Source organism: Carassius gibelio, chromosome A4 (assembly GCF_023724105.1).
Source record: "Carassius gibelio isolate Cgi1373 ecotype wild population from Czech Republic chromosome A4, carGib1.2-hapl.c, whole genome shotgun sequence".
Lineage (NCBI taxonomy): Eukaryota > Metazoa > Chordata > Actinopteri > Cypriniformes > Cyprinidae > Carassius > Carassius gibelio.
In genome coordinates, this window is record NC_068374.1 from 3,205,810 (window position 1) to 3,228,981 (window position 23,172).

The 23,172-nt window shown below is 38.2% G+C and overlaps 2 protein-coding genes across 2 annotated transcripts in view; both read right to left on the minus strand.

The window, feature by feature from the left end:
• Nucleotides 1-23,172, minus strand: part of LOC127967014 (NACHT, LRR and PYD domains-containing protein 12-like) — a 113,919-nt gene that overhangs the window by 84,553 nt on the left and 6,194 nt on the right. The window contains exons 2-3 of the mRNA XM_052568291.1: nucleotides 12,356-12,417; nucleotides 10,214-10,289 (exon numbers count right to left, since the gene is read on the minus strand). The gene's annotated coding sequence lies outside the window, so the exon portion shown is untranslated. The remainder of the gene's footprint in view (nucleotides 1-10,213; nucleotides 10,290-12,355; nucleotides 12,418-23,172) is intronic.
• The window catches only part of LOC127980980 (zinc finger protein 32-like), a 48,679-nt gene that overhangs the window by 2,998 nt on the left and 22,509 nt on the right, over nucleotides 1-23,172 (minus strand). The gene's annotated exons all lie outside the window — the stretch shown is intronic.

The following is a 23,172-nucleotide window of genomic DNA, read 5'->3' on the forward strand; positions in this document are numbered from 1 at the left end:
TAATGACCGAATGGCCTACAAAAACATAGAAGGCACTCACCCCCTATGGCCTCATGTGTGGGATAACAAACAAACACTGAACTGTTGGGGTTCAAGTCATAAAGCTCTCCAAAAACATGTGGTTAACAGCACTCTGTTAACTACTTAAGCTCTAACAGCAATTTCACTACCACTAAACACACAAGAGTCTACCATGAGTGTACCAAACAAAGAGATACACACAGCACATTGCTCATGGCTCATGGCTGACAACAACAAAGGTGAGAGCAGAAAGGGAGAGCACCCTCCAGCGAGATCCAGGGGAATTTATAGTACAGGTCCCGTCTCTTGGCCAACCACTGGCAGTCCTTCATTAAGCTTTGGACCAATCCTGTTAGAGAGGAGACAACAAGGAACACATCCACAGCATGCGATACGTCCTGGACATAACAGAATGAATGGGGCTTAAATGACAAAGTGCCAGCAATTGTAACAGATAACTCAGCTAACATGCTATGAGCAGTTGGACTGACAGAGACATTGCACATTGGCCGTTTTGCACACATCATAAACTTGGCATCACAGGCTGCTTTCAAGATGCCTGCAGTATCAAGGCTTCTAGGCAGACTGAGGCGGATCTCCGCATTTTTTCCTATCACTGTTTATAAGTCCTGTACAATAGGTTTAAATCCATCCAAGGTTAAAAAACATTGTCATTTTGTCAAAATATCATTTTAAAATTACCTCAATTCTCAGAGATCCCCAAACGGTTCACGCGAAGCTGTTCAAAAGATTCAGTTTCCTAAAACCCCACCTTTTGGTAGCATACTGTGTTCTGATTGGTCAACTAACATAAGCAGTTTGGATTGGTTGTTCCGCACACAACTTCATGGTAAACAATGCGTTAGCATCTTTTTGGGGTGAATTATGTCTTATTCCTCTCATCGCGAAGCAAACAGTAAAATAAAAAACTTGAACAGTCTCGCTGCTTTTTCTTCTGTGTGGGTGTATATATAATGATATAATGATAATAATAGATATAATGAAGGGAGACGTGAAAAACGGACATCGCGTTGTTTTCATATGGATTACTTTATCACAGAATATCTGTTAGCAGCACTTGTTACACTTCATTTTAATGACGTGTTTGTAAATGAAGATCAGCGCAGACAAAGGCTGCAGACAGCACACATACTGATAAGACGCTCGGGAGAAAACAAACACATAACTTCATAATCATATTTCGCGTTGTGATTCTGAGATGCTTGTTGGTTTAAATAAAGTTGGTAATGAACCCTCTTTTATGGCCAAACGCTTTGAAAATCCCGATTTGTTGTACTGCTCTGGTATTGTGGTAAAAATTAATTTTAGCCATTGGTTCTTCTGATCTTCATTCTTTGGCAGTGAAAATAAAACAAACTTGCCTTTACAATTAAAAACACACTGTCTCCTCGACATGATGCTATCACACCAACCAGAGCGTCTGTGGGGGGGTGGGGCAGGTCAGAGTTTTGTTTCTCCCAAGACGGTAGGCGGAGATTATTATGCAAAGTGTTCTAGTGACGTACATAGAGATGGGCAAAAGATTTGAAATCTATAACGACTCGTTTCAGCGATTCAGAGTCGACTCCTTACTTTAGAAGCCAATAACTTTATAAATCGTGTACTTTTTGGTTTAATTACTTTGCACATTGTTTACACTGATGGACAGCTACATCATACACTGTAATACAGGTAATTTTTGATTTCCCATCTGTGTGGCTCTTTAAATAAGAATACAAGAGAAATATCTGAGCTGAGAAAGATCCATTGCACTGGCTCTGAAGCCACTGAAGAAAGCCACCTTAGTCATATCTCACTTAATTACTTCTGTCTTTACTTATTATTGAATCGATATCGAAGCTAATAAATTAATATCGAATCAAAGCCTCAAGAATCGAAATCGAATCGAATTGTGTAATTCCTAACAATAACCCAGGCCTATATCTGATGCGCTCCTCCTGGACAGTGTTAATAAAACATAAGTTACTGTTAACTACTATCGCTGTGCATCTAAAAACAATATAGTAAGTAGGACATAAATTGTACTTTAATCTCTACAGCACGTTTCCGATCAAGTAAAATTATATCAACTTTATCTCTATAATGCTTTATACAATACAGATTATTTTAAAGATATTGAATAATAAAATTTTGCAGTAATATAATATATAAATAACATAATCATTTGTTGGCAGAGACTATTTACATTAACTCTACCCACTAATGCCTGGCTGTGATAAACAGTGCTATAGTTCGAGGCCGCCCTTTACCAAACTTGTTCTAGGCCAGTGGTTCCCAACCTTTTTCAGCTCGTGGCCCACACAACCACACACATATGTTTGCACGGCCCACTTAAAAAAAAAAATTACTGACCCCGCTATTGTTGGGTTAATAACTAAGTACTCAGAAGCTAGATTGTTAACTGTATTTATTGAATGAACTAGGGCTGTGCGATATGGACAAAAATCAATTTGATCAATTTTGCAATTGTGACACACAACAATATGCCTTTACAGTCATAAATGCATTCAGGATTAATTTGAAACATATTTCCAAAAGAAAACCAATTAGAGCTTTATCAAAAAATTGTAATGTCTCTAGAACAGACATAAGTCAAAATTATCACTATAGTAAAGATGTAACAAAATGTATACAGACTTATGGCAAAAAAAGAAAATCCCGTGTCCAGGTACTTTTTTTTTTTTCTTTTTTGCCATGCATTGTTCATAGAGCTCATTAATTGTAGCGGTGCCTCAGGTGTTTGCAGTGTGTATACAGTATGTGTATGCGGTCAGCAGCGAGAGCGCATAAATATAACGCGAAAGCACATTAAAATAATGCACAAGCGCGAACCTCTCTGTTTGCACGCAGATTTCCTTTGCACTGTCACAAAACCAGACGTGCTTGCTCAGAAACACGCTGCTCTCGCCCGGAGAGAGTGTGCGCACTTAAAACATGTCTCCTCTCACTTAAACTGTGTCCTGTGCGCTCACAATTCTCTCTATGCTCATGTGTTAGATATTAATTATTTTCTCACGTTTTTATTTCTAGCCTTTTACCGCGTGCAGTGTGAACGCTCAGATCCATTAACATGGGCTCGGAAAAAAGGCACATCACAGACAGTGTGTGAACCTGGAGTTAGGCATATGCCCAGTCTCTGTTCTGTTCTCCCGCTAGATGCGTTGCATTCTGATTGGATCAGATAGCATACTACGGAAGGTCAGGGCCATGAAAAATTGTGCTATAAAGCGATTTAGAAACGCGCATGCTCAAATCGTGATTTTATGACGATTTCTATTAATCACACAGCCCTAGAATGGACTGGAAATTAACAGAAAATAACTCTGGCTGGCACCGCTCAGCAAAACGGGAAAACCAGATCCAGGCCGAGCTCAGCAGCGGATAGATAGTCACCGGAGCAAGCAGTCAGGAGGAAACACAACAGCCATTTATGCATGTTTAAATTTGTTGTGCTGTAGCATATGCAGCAAAAATATCTAAGATAAATTGGTGGTTTATTCTTAAACCAATCAGCGCGCTTGAATAGTGGAAGCATAGTAACAGTTTAATATTTCTTTTTTTGTTATTTAATTATATATATATGAAATGTTGTTATGTTATGACTTAGACATTTTTACATATATTAACAATATTATTTCTTTTAATAGTAATTGGCGGACCACAGGTTGAAAACAACTGTTCTAGGCTACAGTGTTATTAGGTGATTAGCAGTATAGGTGTATGGAGGTTTTTGTCCCAATAAAGTTGCATTCATTTAATATTATTTTTAAGAATGAAAATTTAAACACTATGTTATTGCATACTGTTTTGTAATTAACTACAGTACTGAAATATAAATATCCACCACCTAACTACTATTTACACAATTATTGTTAGTTTTGTTTAGTGTGTAAAGTCCATTAATTATGAAATGAGTTCAATTGAAAACTGAAATTGAAATTGAAAGATGAAACACTACCCTCAGTGTTTGTACTTCTGTCTTTGTCTTCATCTGAAGTGTTGTGTTGAACAGAAGCTCTGAGCTCTGTCACTTCTACCAGTAAGAGACATGAGAGTGAAAAGAATGACAGTCAGTCATCTAAACTCTCATCTACTGTTATTCAGTCCATTCAAATGAAAGGTTGATTGTCAGGAAACACTACTCATCTCAGAAGTTGATTTACAAGTTTGTGAACATGCTTTGAATGTTCAAAGTGACAGCATGATAAAGGTAAGTTTGATAGATTTCACACAGGCCTATATAAACACACACACACAAAAAAATGTTTCATTAAAGTTACAAAGCCATCTGTATAATGTCAACTCAATCCAGAAATCTTTATTTTTATACACACTCTTTTCATTCTGGCAACTTAGTAGGTGGAAGTCGTATTTAACATCAAATCATGATGTGTGTTTTAAATACACTTTAAATTATCTATAATTATAATGTAGATGGATAATCTACATAAACACTGGAGTGTGTGTGTATATATATATATATATATATATATATATATATATATATATATATATACACACATACACACACAATATGTAATAATATCTAAAAATGTAATATAGAACAATTTTATTAAAACGTTTTATTTTCTTAATTTAACAGTAAGACAGAATCCGTCTTCATAAAAAATAGAAAAACCAATGCATCTGATACTTCGTTTTGTCTCTTGTAACACTATGGTAATCAGGTACACAAAAGAAAGAAGCCCCATTGGATCACAGTCTTATAAAGTACTAGAGAGCATACAAGGCTTGAGGTCTTTCTTCACTGTCCACCATCCTCACAGCAAAGGAGTCGCTATCTTAATCAAGAATGAAAAAAGAGAAACTACTTGACAGCTATTAACACTAAAGGTGTGCTTGTGGTTGGTGTGGACTTCAACACAGTACTGAACCCAACTTTCGATAGGAGACCAGCAGCAGATCAAACTTACCAATCCTCACTTAGAAGTATTCTAGAAGATTTCACTGATTCTCTGAGCCTCGAATATATATTTGCATTAATACATCCAATAAAAGAAGGCTTCACGCAATCTCAGAATCGGAGTCACTTAAGGTTAGATATGTTTTTCATGGCAACGAACACAGGACATCATGTCATTAAATGTGTGAATCACAGAGCAAAAAAAGAGAAAATCCACAAATGGAAAGAAGCAAATCTCTGATCATGGTCCTCTAGTTTTAGATCAAAGTTGCAGTACTGCTGGAATAGAAAATGCCTGAGGTGGCCTCAATGTTAATTAAATTTAAATACCATAGAGCTCCAGAGAGAAAGACAGGAAAAATAAATGGTGCAGAAATACTGGATCCCATCAGATCTTTACCTGACTCACAACAACAAACTCCTTATAAACTTAGTGTCCATTACTACAAGAAGAATGACCTAAATCTTAAAGATAGACTGCAATATGATGTAGAAATCTAAATATCCTACGCTGACTCAGAAATCTGTCCAAATTCAGTTTCATGAGGTGCCTCCGTGCAAAACCGCTGCCTGCAAAGTCATTGCCTCATATGGCAGCGAGGCAGCAATTCAGCTGCCTAAGTAGAGTCCTGCACGGATTCGGGTATCCGCGGGTACCTGACGGGTGACCCGCAATTTTGGCTGAAACGGGTGAAAAATATCCAACTGTGTCGGATACGTGTGCTGGTCGTGTCGGGTCGGACACAGGGGAAACACGGGTCTAAACATGGGGTAAAAATAGGCCTACGTTCCACTTTAAAAAAAAAAATCACAACCGCGCAAACGGCTGCATGAGTCATTAGTTAACAGACATAAAAGATCAGCCAGCTGTTGTTGTTTTTTTTCCGTTTTTATATATATACTGTATATATATATATATTAGGGTTGTCACTCTTTGTTCGAAAATCGATTGCACAATCGATCGGACCAACCAAAAAAAAGTTTCGAAAATGAAAATAGGGAATTGATTTTAACCAAATATGTACACTATTATTATTATTTTTTAATAATTAAAAACTCATAAACAAGCAGAAAAAGAAAATAAAGAATTCCAAAAGTGCAGTATGCGTTGCGAAAGCAAATACGCGCCTATAAGACCCAGTGACGTCAAAAGCGACCTCTTACAGGAGATGCTGAGTTATGAAAGGGAGCCACCATTGCCAGCTGACAGCGACCGGCTTTTGTGGTTAAAGATTGGCAGTAATACTCCCACCTTGCGCAGCCTAATTGCCTTGAATTGCCTAAATCATAAATACAGCCGGGTTGAAGCCTGCAGTGATGTTTTTCATTTGTTATGGGAGCAGTCCCCTCTGCATATATATATTTTTTGATAATGTTGCACTCCTGTTGCTGTTTGGTATTCTGCACAAAACTTCATGCCAATTAGAGCTGAAGATCTTGGGTTTGGTCGGGTTTGGGCTTTATTTATATAATCTCGGGTCGGGGTCGGGCTCGGGCTCGCACTCCGGTTTGGGAGGTAAACGAGCGGTCATGTGATGTGTTTCGATTAGCGCGAGAAAGATGCGAATGGATGCCGAGTAGGTGTAACGGAGGCTTGCCTCTGGCGAACATGTTTTGGTTGCACCAGCAACTAAAGCAAAGTCTGAGGTTTGGAAAAGTTTTGACCAGGTTTATAATATGAATAATGAGTGAATAATGACGCACCATCAGTGAGCACAGGAGCGCGCTGAAGACATCTACAGTGGATTCATTCATTTTCCTCCACAAAAACATGTAGGCTTAGGCTAATCTCTGTGAGTAAAGGTTTTTCAAATGAAAACTAAATATTCATTGAGTCTTAAATGCATAATGTAGACAGAGTATTTACACTAATGTTGGCATTATTCTTTTATTAAATGTCAGCTACTAGTGGTGAAGCAAATCCGGCGGAGCCTTTATCTTAATTTCGTTGTTGCCAAATACCCATCTTAATTTAAAATTTATCTTAATTTAATTTGTTAAAAACGACTCGTTTTATTGGTGCGTTGGTCTATTTATAGGCTAAATGAGCCTGTGTCTATTTAGAGTACAGTATTGTTCAAAATAATAGCAGTACAATGTGACTAACCAGAATAATCAAGGTTTTTAGTATATTTTTTATTGCTACGTGGCAAACAAGTTACCAGTAGGTTCAGTAGATTGTCAGAAAACAAACAAGACCCAGCATTCATGATATGCACGCTCTTAAGGCTGTGCAATTGGGCAATTAGTTGAAAGGGGTGTGTTCAAAAAAATAGCAGTGTCTACCTTTGACTGTACAAACTCTAAACTATTTTGTACAAACATTTTTTTTTTCTGGGATTTAGCAATCCTGTGAATCACTAAACTAATATTTAGTTGTATGACCACAGTTTTTTAAAACTGCTTGACATCTGTGTGGCATGGAGTCAACCAACTTGTGGCACCTCTCAGCTGTTATTCCACTCCATGATTCTTTAACAACATTCCACAATTCATTCACATTTCTTGGTTTTGCTTCAGAAACAGCATTTTTGATATCACCCCACAAGTTCTCAATTGGATTAAGGTCTGGAGATTGGGCTGGCCACTCCATAACATTAATTTTGTTGGTTTGGAACCAAGACTTTGCCCGTTTACTAGTGTGTTTTGGGTCATTGTCTTGTTGAAACAACCATTTCAAGGGCATGTCCTCTTCAGCATAGGGCAACATGACCTCTTCAAGTATTTTAACATATGCAAACTGATCCATGATCCCTGGTATGCGATAAATAGGCCCAACACCATAGTAGGAGAAACATGCCCATATCATGATGCTTGCACCTCCATGCTTCACTGTCTTCACTGTGTACTGTGGCTTGAATTCAGAGTTTGGGGGTCGTCTCACAAACTGCCTGTGGCCCTTGGACCCAAAAAGAACAATTTTACTCTCATCAGTCCACAAAATGTTCCTCCATTTCTCTTTAGGCCAGTTGATGTGTTCTTTGGCAAATTGTAACCTCTTCTGCACATGCCTTTTTTTTAACAGAGGGACTTTGCGGGGGATTCTTGAAAATAAATTAGCTTCACACAGACGTCTTCTAACTGTCACAGTACTTACAGGTAACTCCAGACTGTCTTTGATCATCCTGGAGGTGATCATTGGCTGAGCCTTTGCCATTCTGGTTATTCTTCTATCCATTTTGATGGTTGTCTTCCGTTTTCTTCCACGTCTCTCTGGTTTTGCTCTCCATTTTAAGGCATTGGAGATCATTTTAGCTGAACAGCCTATCATTTTTTGCACCTCTTTATAGGTTTTCCCCTCTCTAATCAACTTTTTAATCAATGTACGCTGTTCTTCTGAACAATGTCTTGAACGACCCATTTTCCTCAGCTTTCAAATGCATGTTCAACAAGTGTTGGCTTCATCCTTAAATAGGGGCCACCTGATTCACACCTGTTTCTTCACAAAATTGATGACCTCAGTGATTGAATGCCACACTGCTATTTTTTTGAACACACCCCTTTCAACTAATTCAACTAATTTCCCAATTGCACAGCCTTAAGAGCATGCATATCATGAATGCTGGGTCTCATTTGTTTTCTGAGAATCTACTGAACCTACTGGTAACTTGTTTGCCACGTAGCAATAAAAAAATATACGAAAAACCTTGATTATTCTGGTTAGTCACATTGTACTGCTATTATTTTGAACAATACTGTATATTTTTAAGCCTATTTCAAAATTTGTGTCATAAAATTATATCGCGCATACAGCTCAACTAACGCGATCGTTATGGTGTTTAAACAACAATACACTTCCACTTGCATGTATTTAACAATCGGAATATCAGATATTTCATTCCATAGCTAACACACTTGTGAATATGGGCCTAATCTAGGCTATCCAGGGTAGTTGTTTATTTGTTTTGTTTTTAAATGCATCTGAAAATGTCTTTGTGCAGCTCATTCGCATGTGCGCTCTGGCGCAGATCCGCCTCTCGCGATGCTCAGCTGTGAACGATTTAAAAATGGGTGCGTTCGACTTGAAGCACAACCTCAGACGGTGGTATGATTTGCTCTTTTGTTGTTCTGTTTTCTTTCAGGATCAAAAATACAACAAATGAAAGCGTTTATCTGTATTTCCAATGGATGAGAACTATGCATATACATTCATAAATCAGTCAATTTTGTATTTTATTATGAGATATTTTATTCTAATGTGATCAGTGACTCAAGCACTGATAGACCAAAGAGCACGTATTTCGACATTTGCAGTAAAAACGTGAAATATAAATTCTCAGAAAATGCATTTAATACCAATATATTGAAACATCTGTTTACTCCATTAATAAAGGAGTCCAGACATTGGAAAAATATCAGTCCACATGCGTTTTATATTTAATATGAGGGAAATAGACATGCATGCATGCGTGACACAAAAAATATTTAACTTTTAGGTAGCAAAATATTTTTTAGTAATTCTTTCAATTACACTAAGGTTATTACATTGTTTGCTATATATTTACTTCTTATTTATTAAATACGGGCAATTGATTGATAAAACATTGATCAAAATTAAGATAAAATGTATAAAAAATGAATATCTTTTAAAAAGAGTTTTCCATAAATAACTTCTGTATGACCTGGCAATAAAATTAGAAAAAAGTGTGTCTAATGTGATTGGCTTAACTGATTTGATTTCGGGTGCGGGTCGGGTGTCGGTTCTATTTTAAGCGGGTCGGTTTGGGTCGGGTCGGGTGCGGATTTTAATTAGTGCTGCTGTCGGAAAACGGGTCGGATGCGGTTTTAAGCACTGCGGGTATGGGCGGTGCGGATTTACAAAATCGGACCCGTGCAGCTCTCTGTGCCTAAGTTTATGGATGCAGCGTATATGTCATATGCTCTGTTGTCTATTGTATAAACCCGCCCTTCTTGTTACCAGAACTGATTGATATACCCCACCTGCTCTCCCTCATTACCCTCCTCATTTCCTTCCCTATTTATTCCCTCTTGTGTTCTCAGTGTTGTGTATTTTTATAAATTGCTGACACCAATTTATATATACACACTGACGGTAAAATGAGAAACCGCGATTTCACACGCTGACAAAGACATACTTGATCATCCGTTTGAATATGACATGAAGAGCTTTAGATATAACCATCAAAACAACTTCATCACAGCATTAAAGAAGCACAAAGTGACCAATGACACATCATAAGATGACATTCATACATGAAAACAACTAGAGAAAGATGAAACACTCACCTAAGTGTTTGTACTTCTATCTTTGTCTTCCTCTGAAGTGTTGTGTTGAACAGAAGCTCTGAAATTTTTTTCACTTCTATCAGGAAGAGACATGAGAATGAGAAGAATGACAGTCAGTCTTCTAAACTCTCATCTACTGTTATTCAGTCAGTCCAAATAAAAGGTTGATTGTCAGGAAACACTGCTGAACTCAGAAGTTGATTTACAAGTTGAATTTGTGAAAATGCTTTGAATGGACAGTGATGGGTTACCACATTAAAAGGTAGATTTTAATTAAATTATATATATATATATATATATATATATATATATATATGCATGCACACACACACACATTATTTGCATATTCAAGCACTGGCCCAAATGAACAAACCAAATGCCACACCTGTTCCTTTATTGGGATCCTCTTTCAGATTGCTGCTGACTCATGCAATTATGTGGCATTTCAATAGCCTATTTAAAGGTGTCATGTGCAATATGCAATATTGTTGCCATTGCCATGTTGTGGAGACTGTGTGGTTTGTTGAGAAAAGCAAAACTACTTAGTGGATACAACTAGAAATCACTGGTTACATTGTATTTACAACACTGTTCCAGAACAGTTCAACCCAAATATTCACCTAAGGTGTGTGCACGCTAGTACTTTTCGCACTTTCTAAAATCCACATAGGTAGTAGTAGTACGTGTGCACGAAAGACTCTGTGCACTTTCTGAAATCCTGTTCAGTAAGGGTTACGATCTCCATTTCGTTCTCTTTCTCTGAGTTGGTTAGACTGTGGTACCTTGGGCTCCACTCAACCAAGGTGTCTCTAACACACTTTCAAGCATAACTCCCCTTAATATTGTAAAAAAAAAACTGGATGTCCGAACAGGTGGCCCTGAAGGGCATCCTGGTCACCTGGATATCCCTTCTTGCTGATGCATTGAGCAGGTGTCACGATCATTAGATGGAGTACCCATGAACTTCAGTAGAGGACACTCCACTCAGGACCATTCCACCCATCAACCACCAGATGTCACCGGTCCCACTTTATATTAGGTGGCCTTAACTACTATGTACTTACATAAAAAAAATAAGTACAATGTACTTATTGTGTTCATATTGTATTGTAAAACACTTTTGCTGCTATTGAGGTAGGATAGGGGTAAGGTTAGGGAGAAGGTTGGAGGTATGGGTAAGTTTAAGGGTGGGTTAAGGTGTAAAGTATGGGTCACCAGTGTAATTATAAATGTAATTACAGAAATTAAATACAGATGTAATTACATGTAGTTTTTTTTTTTAAATATAAGTACAATGTAAAAACATGTACACAATAAGTACATTGTACTAAATTATTAATTAAAATGTAAGTACATAGTAGTTAAGGCCACTTAATATAAAGTGGGTCCATGTCACCATATCATCACTTGGACACTAGCACCTCTCATACTGTTGCACCACACCCGAACTACATCTCCCATGAGTCTCTGCATCACTATCACCTTGCCACACCTGCACCGCATTCATCAGCCAATTTCCTTGCCACACCTGATATAAGCACTACAATCACTTTCACTCACTGCGAAGTCTTGTTTAGCCTGTCTGACATTTCTGAGTGGTTTTCCCCTGTGTTTGTACTTTTGGACTGTGTATTCAACTCTGATTTCTCTACTGCCTGTCCCGATCTCTGCTTGTTTCTGGTTACGATTCTGGTTTTCCCTTACACACCTGACGCCATTCCTGATCTCTGCTTGTCTGACCATCCTGTTTAATAAATGCTGCAACTGAATCCGAACGTCTTTGTCTCTCTCTTCGTAACAGCAGGAAATATAGGTGGCATTTGTGAAAATCTTCTTGTGTAATGCTGTCTCAGACAGTGCTCCCTTCGGCTTAGAGGGTTGTATTTGAGCTTGCCTCTCCCGTTCTATTATGCACCTCTGCACTGCTTGAGAAGTTCTAAACACAGACGTTAAGCTCTGTGTACTTTCTGAAATCCACATGGTGGTAAGTGTGCAAGTTGAACACTTTGCAAACTTTCTAAAATCCATGTAAGTGTATCCTCTGGATAACTATTTAAACAGGGTGTTGCACAAAGTGACCAATGACACAAAATAAGACAACACTCATAAATGAAAACAACTAGAGAAAGATGAAACACTCACCTCAATGTTTGTACATCTGTCCTAGTCTTCCTCTGAAAAGATGTGTTGAACAGCAGTCACTTCTACCAGGAAGAGAAGTGAGAATGAGAAAAATGACAGTCAGTCATGTAAACTCTCATTAGATGTCTACATTAAATTGATTGGTTGATTGTCAGGAAACACTGCTCAGCTCAGAAGTTGTGTTACAAGTTTGTGAACATGATTTGATTGTTGACACCCTGCATGAAAATGGTGAGTTTTATATATTTTAATGCAAGTCAAAAAAAATGTGCAATAGGAGAACACAGAAAAATTAGTTTTTCATTAAAGTTACAAAGGAATCTGTATAATGTCAACTTAATCCGGAAATCTTTATTACTTTATACACACTCTTTTCACTGTGTCTACTTAGTAGGTGGAAGTCGTATTCAACATCAAATCATTATGTGTGCTTTAAATAAAATTAGAAAAAGATCTATGATTATAAAGTAGATGGATAATCAAAATGAAAATATAGCTTGTGACATATCCATAAACACTGTAGTATAAAAAAACATACTATAAATATTTTTTTTTGTTTTGTCACATTATGAAATACTTTCTATTATTTTAAGTTTAGAAAAACGTTTGTCTGTCTCAAACAATTTGCATTGTTTTGCTTGCATTTTAGCCAAAAGTCTTGAGGTTATTCTAAAATCATCTTTTAGGGGGAAAAAGGTTAACAAGCGGTGATGGCATTTGTGTAACTTGCAAAATGCTCCCAAAAAATCAAGATGCCTTTCCTGAACTAATGTCTATCATCTCTTAAGCCAAGATAGACTGCACAATTTTCGGCTGTCCCAGACGAAAGACTGGCATCGTGAAACAATTGTGGCGATTTCCATGATCGTGGCTCCTAACTTTCTGGCACTGTCAGAAATTCAGCATGATCATTGCACAATGTGTTTGCAGTTAGGACCCACGTTTACTGACCAATCGGTAAAAATGCGGCATGAAATTAACGCGACATGGCACTAAAACATAAAACTGCTTACCTCAAGGTTTTTATTTTCTTCCTGACTTCCACTTTTCAGCACACAAAAACTATGACTGTCAAAATTTGATTCATTATGCTCTTTTTGTTTACCACTAGTGCATGCTAATTACCTTTATTTTTCTATAGAAAGTTGCAGCAATCTTATAGAATTGTTAAAATCGTGCAATGTGTAGAAGGCTTTAAAAAAATACCCCTACACCTCCATGACTTTGCATTCTGGAGAATCTCCTCCCTATGGCCAGCTCCAGTAATGACAACAAAAACTGTGTCAAGGCTGTCCTCTGACCACAGCCATTCTCACAATGGCATTGAAACAACTGAAAAGAGACATTATTGCAACAAGAAAAAGTTCTAGCAAAACAAGTTTTTGCAAATTCAGACAGTCTCTGCTAATTTGCATAAACAATCAGTGTTGTGGGGTACTTGGTTGGGTTGGGGTGTATTGTTGGGCCCACAATCTGATCAGGACCCGTGGATTCATCCTAACATTACTGTTGATCCATATTCCATGTGTGTAATGTTTTGGAAATTCAGAAGTGAAGACCAGGAGACGTTGGTATCTTTCATACAGAAGTTCCTCTTTATTGAGGACTCATTTTGCGTCGCTGCAGTTATCCAAGTCTAACCAAAGCAGTGATACGTTTGACTTTTTATACATTCAAGTAGGAGCGAAACATACATACAGTAGAGTTGAAAACAATTTAGACAAAGCATGCACATTGAAGACAGGGATCGGCAAAATACTGGCCATTTCCCCATCTTTGATCTTATCAGCATAACAGTGTCATTCAAAATGCAGAGGTGCCTGACAGTATCGCAGATACCTTCACATTATCATAGAAACAAAGGCACCTCTGTGTTTTGAGCATGAAAGTCAGATGGTCAGGAAGAGCATAAAAACAAAAGGTCATTAGCAAGACACCTGGGCTTCCTGATTTGATCTTTTAGAAATGTCATCCTTTTTACTTCACAATGTATTTAACTTTTTCAGTTAACATTTTATAAATTAGTAATTCCACAGTCCTCCCGTTGGGAGTTTTAATAACTCTCACATAATACCAATTTAAACCTTCAGGAGTCCATTCTATGGCCTATGTTTGTTAATCTTCCAGTCATGTAACCTGAAAATGTTACAGGCACATGTAATTTATTCCATGTCTTGTCCTAGATTTACTTAGGTGTAACGGTTCTTTTTAGAACCATAACTGTTGAAACATATGACATGGATGGTAACATGTCGTGGAAAACTACGTTGACACAGAAAATCATGTAGCATAAGAGTGGAAGTCCTGAAGTCCATGGCACCTGAATAGCTGTGACTTCTTTTTTCTGTAGTCCATTTCCTACATAGATTGCCTCCGATGACTCTTTGTCCTCATGAAGCTTGTTCATGTATGTCTGAAGTGATGCTTTACACCAGGGTGTCACATATGGAAATTACTTGACATGCACACATACCTGAAACACAAGAAAACAAAGAAACAGCAGACCAGCAGTATTCATGCATAGACATTTTTAGACCTCTGTCGATCGTATAGTGGTTTTTAGTCTGGTGATTGTAAAGTGTTTTTCTCAATCTAGTTTTAAATAATTTGACACCTATGGACCAGTGAGGTGGGGATAAAACTACTGATAGGGGAAACCTATGAGGAAGTCTTCGCCACAGGGTTGGCCCCCGTGGCCTGCACAACTTTAATGTACAACATCTCCATCCTCTAATTGAACATCAATAATAACAAACATCACTACCCAAAAAGAATAGGCTAGTGACTGGAGTGTGCTTTAGTATAGCTTTGAAGGCTGTGAGTGTTCTTAATGTTCTCTCAATGAAAGGAAGGGACAGTCCACTTCCTGTAAATTATTTACAAAGGATCTTTCATCTTTGTTGTACATTACTGGGGAAGTGAAGCACTCAAAAAAACTACCAGTTAAACCCTGAGCAAGCTGCTCCAACAGTTAGGTGACGTGGGGAGGGGCAGCTTCAGAGTGGTAAGAAGACTGAGAAGAAGCTTAATAAAACTGTTCATTTCTCTTAATGTCTTCTTGCTTTTCCCACACTTTTTCATCCAGTGTCCAGTTTTTCCACAGTAATGACAAGTGCCCTCCTTCTTAGGACTTTTATGTTTCTGTCGGTTGTCTGTGTTGTCCTGAAAGGATGCTGCTGCAATCTTTACTCTGGTTTTAACATCAGTCTCTTTCCCAAGTAGCTAAACTGTCTAGATTACTTTTGAGAGTTTTGTTAGACCAAGTTAGATCTAGGAATGGCAAGGCTTACCTGTTCTCAGCTACAAGGCCATCTGACCAGATGCGGACTAAATGTGGTTTTATTAACAAAGTTCGGGAGGAGCACGATCAGATAATCATCCAATTTGGCACAGGTGCATCTCGTTTAGCTAATCATATTAACTAGCACACAAGCATATATATATATATCCAGTCTTCCTACCTCCTATCCCATGACAGTTTTTCGGCATGGATGGTTTGTCAGCATTCGGTTCGCGCTGTCATCTTATCACAGGCTCAATTTTCCTTCCGACGACGATATCTATACTGGGGATTTTTCAGATCTGCCGCTTTTTGCTGGACCCATGATCACTCCTACCCCACCAAACACGGCCGCTGAACACCAACAAGCGTCATCGCGTCAGCTGCTCTTCTCGCCAAGCCACACGTTGTGGCCAAAAAATCGTGCAAATCCCCGAGCTCGCCTCACTCGACAACACGATTGTCCCGCCAAGACCGGGCTCTCTTATAATGCTGGATCGCACCAGCAGCAGGCTTTCAACCAGCCCGGGCCGTGCTCCAGTTCTCACCGCAGCAAGTCTCTCTCACTTTTTCGTCCGTGGCGCAGTTCGACGCTGCCTCCACTAGCGGCGAAGACCGTGCGTTGTAGTGATATGTCGTTTGTGAAAGAATTGTTCTTTTTGAACGAATCTTTTAGGCGAACAAATTGTTCTCTGTTTACTCTCATTTATGAAGAGTTTTCCAGAGTTGTCATCCACACTGAGTGAGTTTCATATGAGTCTGAAAGAGATCGAGAGCTCTCATTCGTGAATGAAAGGATTGAACCGGTACACATGTCGAGTTGATTAAACGGTTTGTAAATGCCATGAACTGGTACATATCTTATCTCGTTCGTAAACAAAATTGATGAGAGTAAACTGGGTCAGTTAGCCATTTAGCATGTCAATCTTGCAAAATGCAAAGCGCAGTTATAGGTACTGTGCACATATGCTTGTTTACATATTAAGCATACAAAATATAATTCCACGTTTAATCCCCGATTTATGAACGTGAATATATAGACCAATATATGAACCGTCTGACCAAACAATTAAAATGCTAATCATGCAAGAAAACCTCATGATTTGCTCATCTGAACAATTTAAATAGACTTTATATATAGAATGCGAAGACGCTGAAGTTTGTTAAACGATGTTATGACTTAACTCTGTCGGATGACGATGCCACTTTTTAACCACGAAGCAAAGACATTTTTCCAGAGTTGTCATCCACACTGAAATGTCTAAAGACATTACATTTGCTTTACTGTGCATGTTTAAACCTCACTGAGATGATACAGACATAAGTTTCATGTAATTATTCCGGCAGGATCAATTATTTAGGGACATATTTCACCATTTACTGGCATGATTACTCAGAATTTTTCTAAAACGCAACTACCCTTGTGTTTTGCCACAGAACGGCAAGTGTGAGTAAATTATCTATTGTCTTTTTAGGACTGTAATATGAAAAGCACGCAAAGTAAATATCTTTAGAAACCGCTTGAATTTGAATAGCACACTACTGCAATTAACGTTACTGCTATAAACATGTCTATTGGTACAATGTTTTACAAAACTAATCATGCTACATCGTTTCAACAGCCTCTGTTTCCACAGTCCATACTACAACGGGAAAACAGCATCCCAAATGTATCTGCTCTGGAGGCTGTTGAAAAAGGCCTGAAGGCCAAAACAAAAGGAAAATATGCTTTCCCAACAGGAACGTATTAATTCAGACAAGGTTTGAGCAATTGTCAAATCAGCCAACAACTACAGCAGCCGAAGCAAGTACGAAGCTACTTTTACTTGCAACACGGGCCTGCACATCCCAGTATTTCCATCCTGTTACTCCTAACCCCCTTTTCTTTTCAGCATCCTCTAGCTCACGTAGCAGACATTAGCATTAGGCTGCCTCTGCTAGCAGTGCAGGCTACACAGGTTCTTCAAGACATCACACACCCCAGCCCCTTCCCACGACCCACAGCTACAGCAGCTGAAGCAAACGTGAGGCCGCCTCCATTCGTAAACGCGCCCTCAACTCTTCCGCTCCCTCATGCTACTAACCATTTTTCTGTTCAGTGGCCTCCAGCTCCAGATTTGCCAGAAGGCAGAGGGTACCAAGACCTATAAGTGGTCAGACCGATTTTATATATATATATATATATATATATATATATATATATATAAGAAATTAAAACACTCCTAACATCCCCCTATCTATCTATAACGGTCAATCCTCACTTCAGCCATCCCAGCAGTGCCCGCCCCTGCAGGAGCCTTTTTTCCATATCTCCCCACTGCCGCAGTAGTGTCTGCTTCCGCAGGAGCCTTCTCTGTATATCTCCACCGCCACAGCACTGTTTGCTCGCGCAGGAGCCTTTTCAGTTTTTTCCTCACTGCCACAGCAGCATCCACCCCCACAGGAGCCTCTATCTATATTTCTCCACTGCCGCAGCAGTATCTGCTTCCGCAGGAGCCCTTTCCATCCTTCCCTACTGCTGCAGCAGTTCTCGCTCCCGCAGGAGCCTAAAAAAAACACACAAAAAAAAACACAATCTAATTCGTCTATACTTGTTAGCAAAACTATCGCTTACTTCATTAAATAAAGGTGGACCAAGAAAGGAAAAGCCACTACATGTTAAAAAAAATAATACTCCGTTCTCAAATTCAACCTCATCAGGCTCGCTTTTATGTCCAACTCCGGAACGCTCAATCTAAATTCATGCTGGACCCTCTCTTCATCAACGACTTAATAAAAACCTTAACTGATCCTTGCTCAATCAGGCATACCCACAGAACATTTTCCAGTCCCTCATTTCGCATCGGGGCAGCAACTAAAGTTAAGGCTGTAGCTATCGAATATTTTAGTAATCAAGTATTCCACCAAAAATTCCATCGATTAATCGAGTAAGCGGATAAAATGTGTTTTTTTGGCTTAATTATATTGACGCGCATGCGCAGTAAATCTGACGGGTAGGATAAAATGTCAGGACACCGGACTTTTATTTTGATGGGTTGACGTACCTTTACAGTTCTGTGTATGTGATGTGACGCTAGTTTTAATCAAATCAAATGGTCAAATGCTCATGAAGTGACTGTCAGAGCAATTCTGGAGATGTTGTTCATGTGTTCACGTGCTTATTTAGTGAGACAGCAGATGCTGAAATTACCGCGAGCGTCACGCGCGCTTCAGTGTGTGTGATAAAGGAAATTTTGCTTCTGCTCCATTCATTAACAGAGACACACAGAGCATGCAGGATTTACATTTAAATAGACTGTTCCAGCTTAATATTTACAGATATTAGTCCATATCGTGATTTGATGTAATTGCAATGACCTATTTTGATTAATTCCTTGGCAAATTCTGTACCATTCCACGTTAAACTGTAAATTTCCGTTTTTATGACTGGATTCCGCGATTCCCTCCGCGTTTTCTGCATCGCGGAAATCATAGGGCCCTAGTTGTGGTATGCCAGCTCTATCTTGCAATGGCTCATGCCACAACGTTCTCTTTACGGCCTCAAATCAAAACACTGCTGACTCCTTGCAGTATGCGATTTCGTTACAGCGCTTGTCTCCTTCCGCCAACAAAAATAAGTTGTCACATTTAAAAAAACAAAAAAGATAGAAGGCCCTCTGTTGTTGTTCATCAGACATAAAAAAAAAATCAGCATTTTAAATCATGTTGTTTACTTGATTAATCGAAGCCTCTCAGTTATCGTTTCTTCGGTCAAAGTAAGGGCCCTCCAGCCATCGTTACAATCTCCTTGCCTATTCGGCATCGGACAGGGCTCTCCCTTCTGGTGCAGCTGGGCAGTGGCTCCCTTCAGTCGCAGTGTGAGCCTTTCGTCTGTCATTGAGTTGCGCTGCGCGCTCCATGGCGGACGGGGTTCTCCCTCCCAGTCCAGCAGAGCCACAGGCCCCCTTCGGTCATTGTGACAGCCCTCCATCAGTCGCATTTTTTCTGCTTGTTCAGGATCAGACGGCTCCCCTACCGGTGAAGCAGACCCACGGCTACCTTCAGTCGCAGGGTATTCACTCACAGTTTCAGCCTCCTTCTGTACACAACTAGTGACCTTTGACCAATCTACTTTTGGTCCAACAATGTTCTTTAACTCTCTCAGAACTTCCTCTCTCAATTCATCTTTACTGGCATGTTGTAGTTCATAGAAACAAAGGCACCTCTGTGTTTTGAGCTTTAAAGTCAGATGGTCAGGAAGAGCATAAAAACAAAAGGTCATTAGCAAGATACCTGGGCCCGTATTCATAAAGAATCTTAATGCAAAAAGTAGCTCCTAGTGACAAAATTCTAAGAAAATTCTTAGAAATGTGGGCGTTTACTCTTAAAATTAAATAAAAAATCCTAGTAAAGAAAAAAGCAATTCAGAAAGCATCTTAACACTTAAAAGAGGTCTTAAGGTCAAACTTGTTAGGAGCACAGACGAGGACTTTTAAGAGGCTTAAGAGTTTCTTTAGCAGAAGTGAAAAATGGCAGAAAGATGAAGAGACAGAAGAAATGTGTTGCAGATAATGGATGACAGTGAGTTAATAAGACGGTATAGATTATATAATAATTTATAATTTAATATATAAATTAATCAATACATTATGATATTTGGCAACTGGGAAAATGCAACAATGCAATAGTGATGATTTGGGTCTGTCACAACCTTCTGTAAGCAGAGTGATCACACACAATTACAGCACTTTCAGGTAATCTTATTGTGTCGCAGTTCATTTCGTTTCCACTGGACATTCCCACCTTGCAGGCTCAAAAAACTGCATTTATGAATATAGCGGCTTATAGGTGCGCACAAGCAGGGGGAATGAACCGTTAATAGTTTGTGCTATACGCTCCCATGTCTGCTTCTTGTCCCTTGCAGTGACACCCGGCCCGAATTTTCCTTTAAGAATGGCCTTGTGTTCATCCACTAACTGGGCTAACAGTAAACACTGTTCCTCTGTCCAGTTTGGCTTTCTCGCCCTTCTTGGTTTTGATTCCATGTTTGATACATTAAAACCAACATTCAAACCGCCACTTAAATAGGACAGCAATCACTGTAACTGGAAAGAGTGGAACAATTTTTATCATTCTAAGCCAATCAAATACCTTATAGGAAATTAAAAGCATGGTAAATAAAAAAAGGATTTATATACACACTTATAATGTGTGTGTGTTTGTGTGTGTGTGTGAGAGAGAGAGAGAGAGAGAGAGAGATAGAGAGAACGGTCAAATAGGAAAAAATACGCATGTAAATTCAAAGTGAGAATTAGAATAGACCCTATACTTAAAGTCACTCTTTTTTTCCTTCTTGGACAACCAACCAATCACAGTCTTCAAAAGATTGTGTCATACATAGCAACAGGGTCAACCCCGCCTCATCACTAAGATGAAAGTTTTTGTCTTTTCCTTACTCAGAGTTGCTCTCAGATCGGTCCCGAATCGCTTTTAAGCTAAGACTCCAACGTAAAAGTTTTTAAGCTAAATTAAGAGTTTTCTGAGAGGATTCTTAGAATCTTTATGAATACGGTCCCTGATCTTTTAGAAATGTCATCCTTTTTACCTTACAATGTATATAGCTTTTCAGTTAACATTTTATACATTTTTAATTCCACAAATGTATGTGTTGAAATAATTCAACTAAATATTACAAATAAATTCTACCAAAACATTCACATAAACTGTTTGTTGTTGTACATAAAAAAAGATTATTGATGTTTTGTCATGTTAATATAGTGTTAATTGTCATTCCCTTTTAATTTGTGCAATTTGTTTTAAAGTGGTTTCAATACAATCTGTCACTGATTTAAGAAGGAAGTTTTAAATTATAAACTCCTTTTATAGAGAGATTACCTATTTTTATTCTGTTATTGATTGTTTTTGGTGAATATACAATGTATATATGTATGTATGTACTCAAAGTGTGCAAGATAATTAATATTTCTTATGAAGACATTTTATGAGAACTGCATATTTGTACTGTTTTACATTATATGATTATAATTATATATTTTTACTTTTTTTTTTTTACTTTGCATGTACTGTATGCCCTGATAAGGACTAAAGTGGACACAATATTGCCCTTTTCTGTTCTCTTTATGTTAAATTGTAAACTCTTTATAATGTGTAAAATTTTATTAATTCACTCGTCACACATTTTTAGATCTTATGGGGTATAGACTGAAGAACTATAAGGCAAAACAGTCTGATTGTTTAAAAGAGTCAGGTAGACATGTTTAATTATCTTTAATTACAGACACAAATGGGACTAGAAAATTACAACATATAAATTAAAGCTGCAAGCAGCAATGAAAGGGAAATAGCGAACAGTAGGCAATATGGTTTGTAAAGTGGTAATGTTGGATAAATGCATCAAATTCATTTATATGTATCAAACTTCCTACTGCCAGTTGGTGGCGCTATGACTATAACTGGATATTGACATGTAGATGTCCTCAGTCCAGGACTCTTACCAAATGTGAAGTTTGGGGCAGATTGGACATTGCATGTTTAAATTAGTGTAAAACAAGTAAATTCCTGTTGCCAGAATGTGGCTTGAAGTCTGTGTCCAGCGCGTGCACGACTCCTTTCTGATTGAATCACTAGAGTGCACTTCCTGTTTTCCTGTGGTAAGTACTTTTTTAATTATTTATTTTTGTTTCAATTACTTTTAAAACTAAATGACATCTACAAAATATAAAAAAGGCAAATAATTCAATCTAATTCAATTATTAATTGAATATATCATTTCCGGCAGTTTTAATCACTGAATAACAGACGCTTTGAAATGTGACACATTGTGATATAACTGAGCCCAATTTTTTTATGAATTTACATTAACAATGGCTTTCTGTCTTTTTTTTTTTCTTTTTTTTTTTTTTGCTACAGTCCAATCGTCAGCATCGTTAAAGGGTTTGTTCACCCAAAAATTTAAATTATGTCATTAATAACCCTCATGTCGTTCCAAGACCTCCTTTTATCTTCGGAACACAGTTTAAGATATTTTAGATTTAGTCCGAGAGCTCTCAGTCCCTCCATTGAAGCTGTGTGTACGGTCTACTGTCCATGTCCAGAAAGGTAAGAAAAACATCATCAAAGTAGTCCATGTGACATCAGAGGGACAGTTAGAATATTTTGAAGCATCGAAAATACATTTTGGTCCAAAAATAGCAAAAACGACGACTTTATGACTAAATGTATTTTCTAATGCAGAAATGTTACTACACAGAGCCGTTGTTAACTGAGAAAATGCGCCAAAAAACGCTGAAAATGATTTGCGCATTTTCTCTATTAACAATGGCTCTGTGTAGTAACAGCTGCTCTATGTGAAATCAAGCACCTGATGGAATTAACCGCTGATTAGATAACCGGCTTTATTGACGAGATGCGCATAACGATCGGCAGATCGTTATCGGAGCACCCCTAATATATATATGAAGCACAATAAGACAAATAAAATAGAGATGCAAATTAAACTCATTTTTCAGATACTGTGGGTTTTACTTAACATGTACAG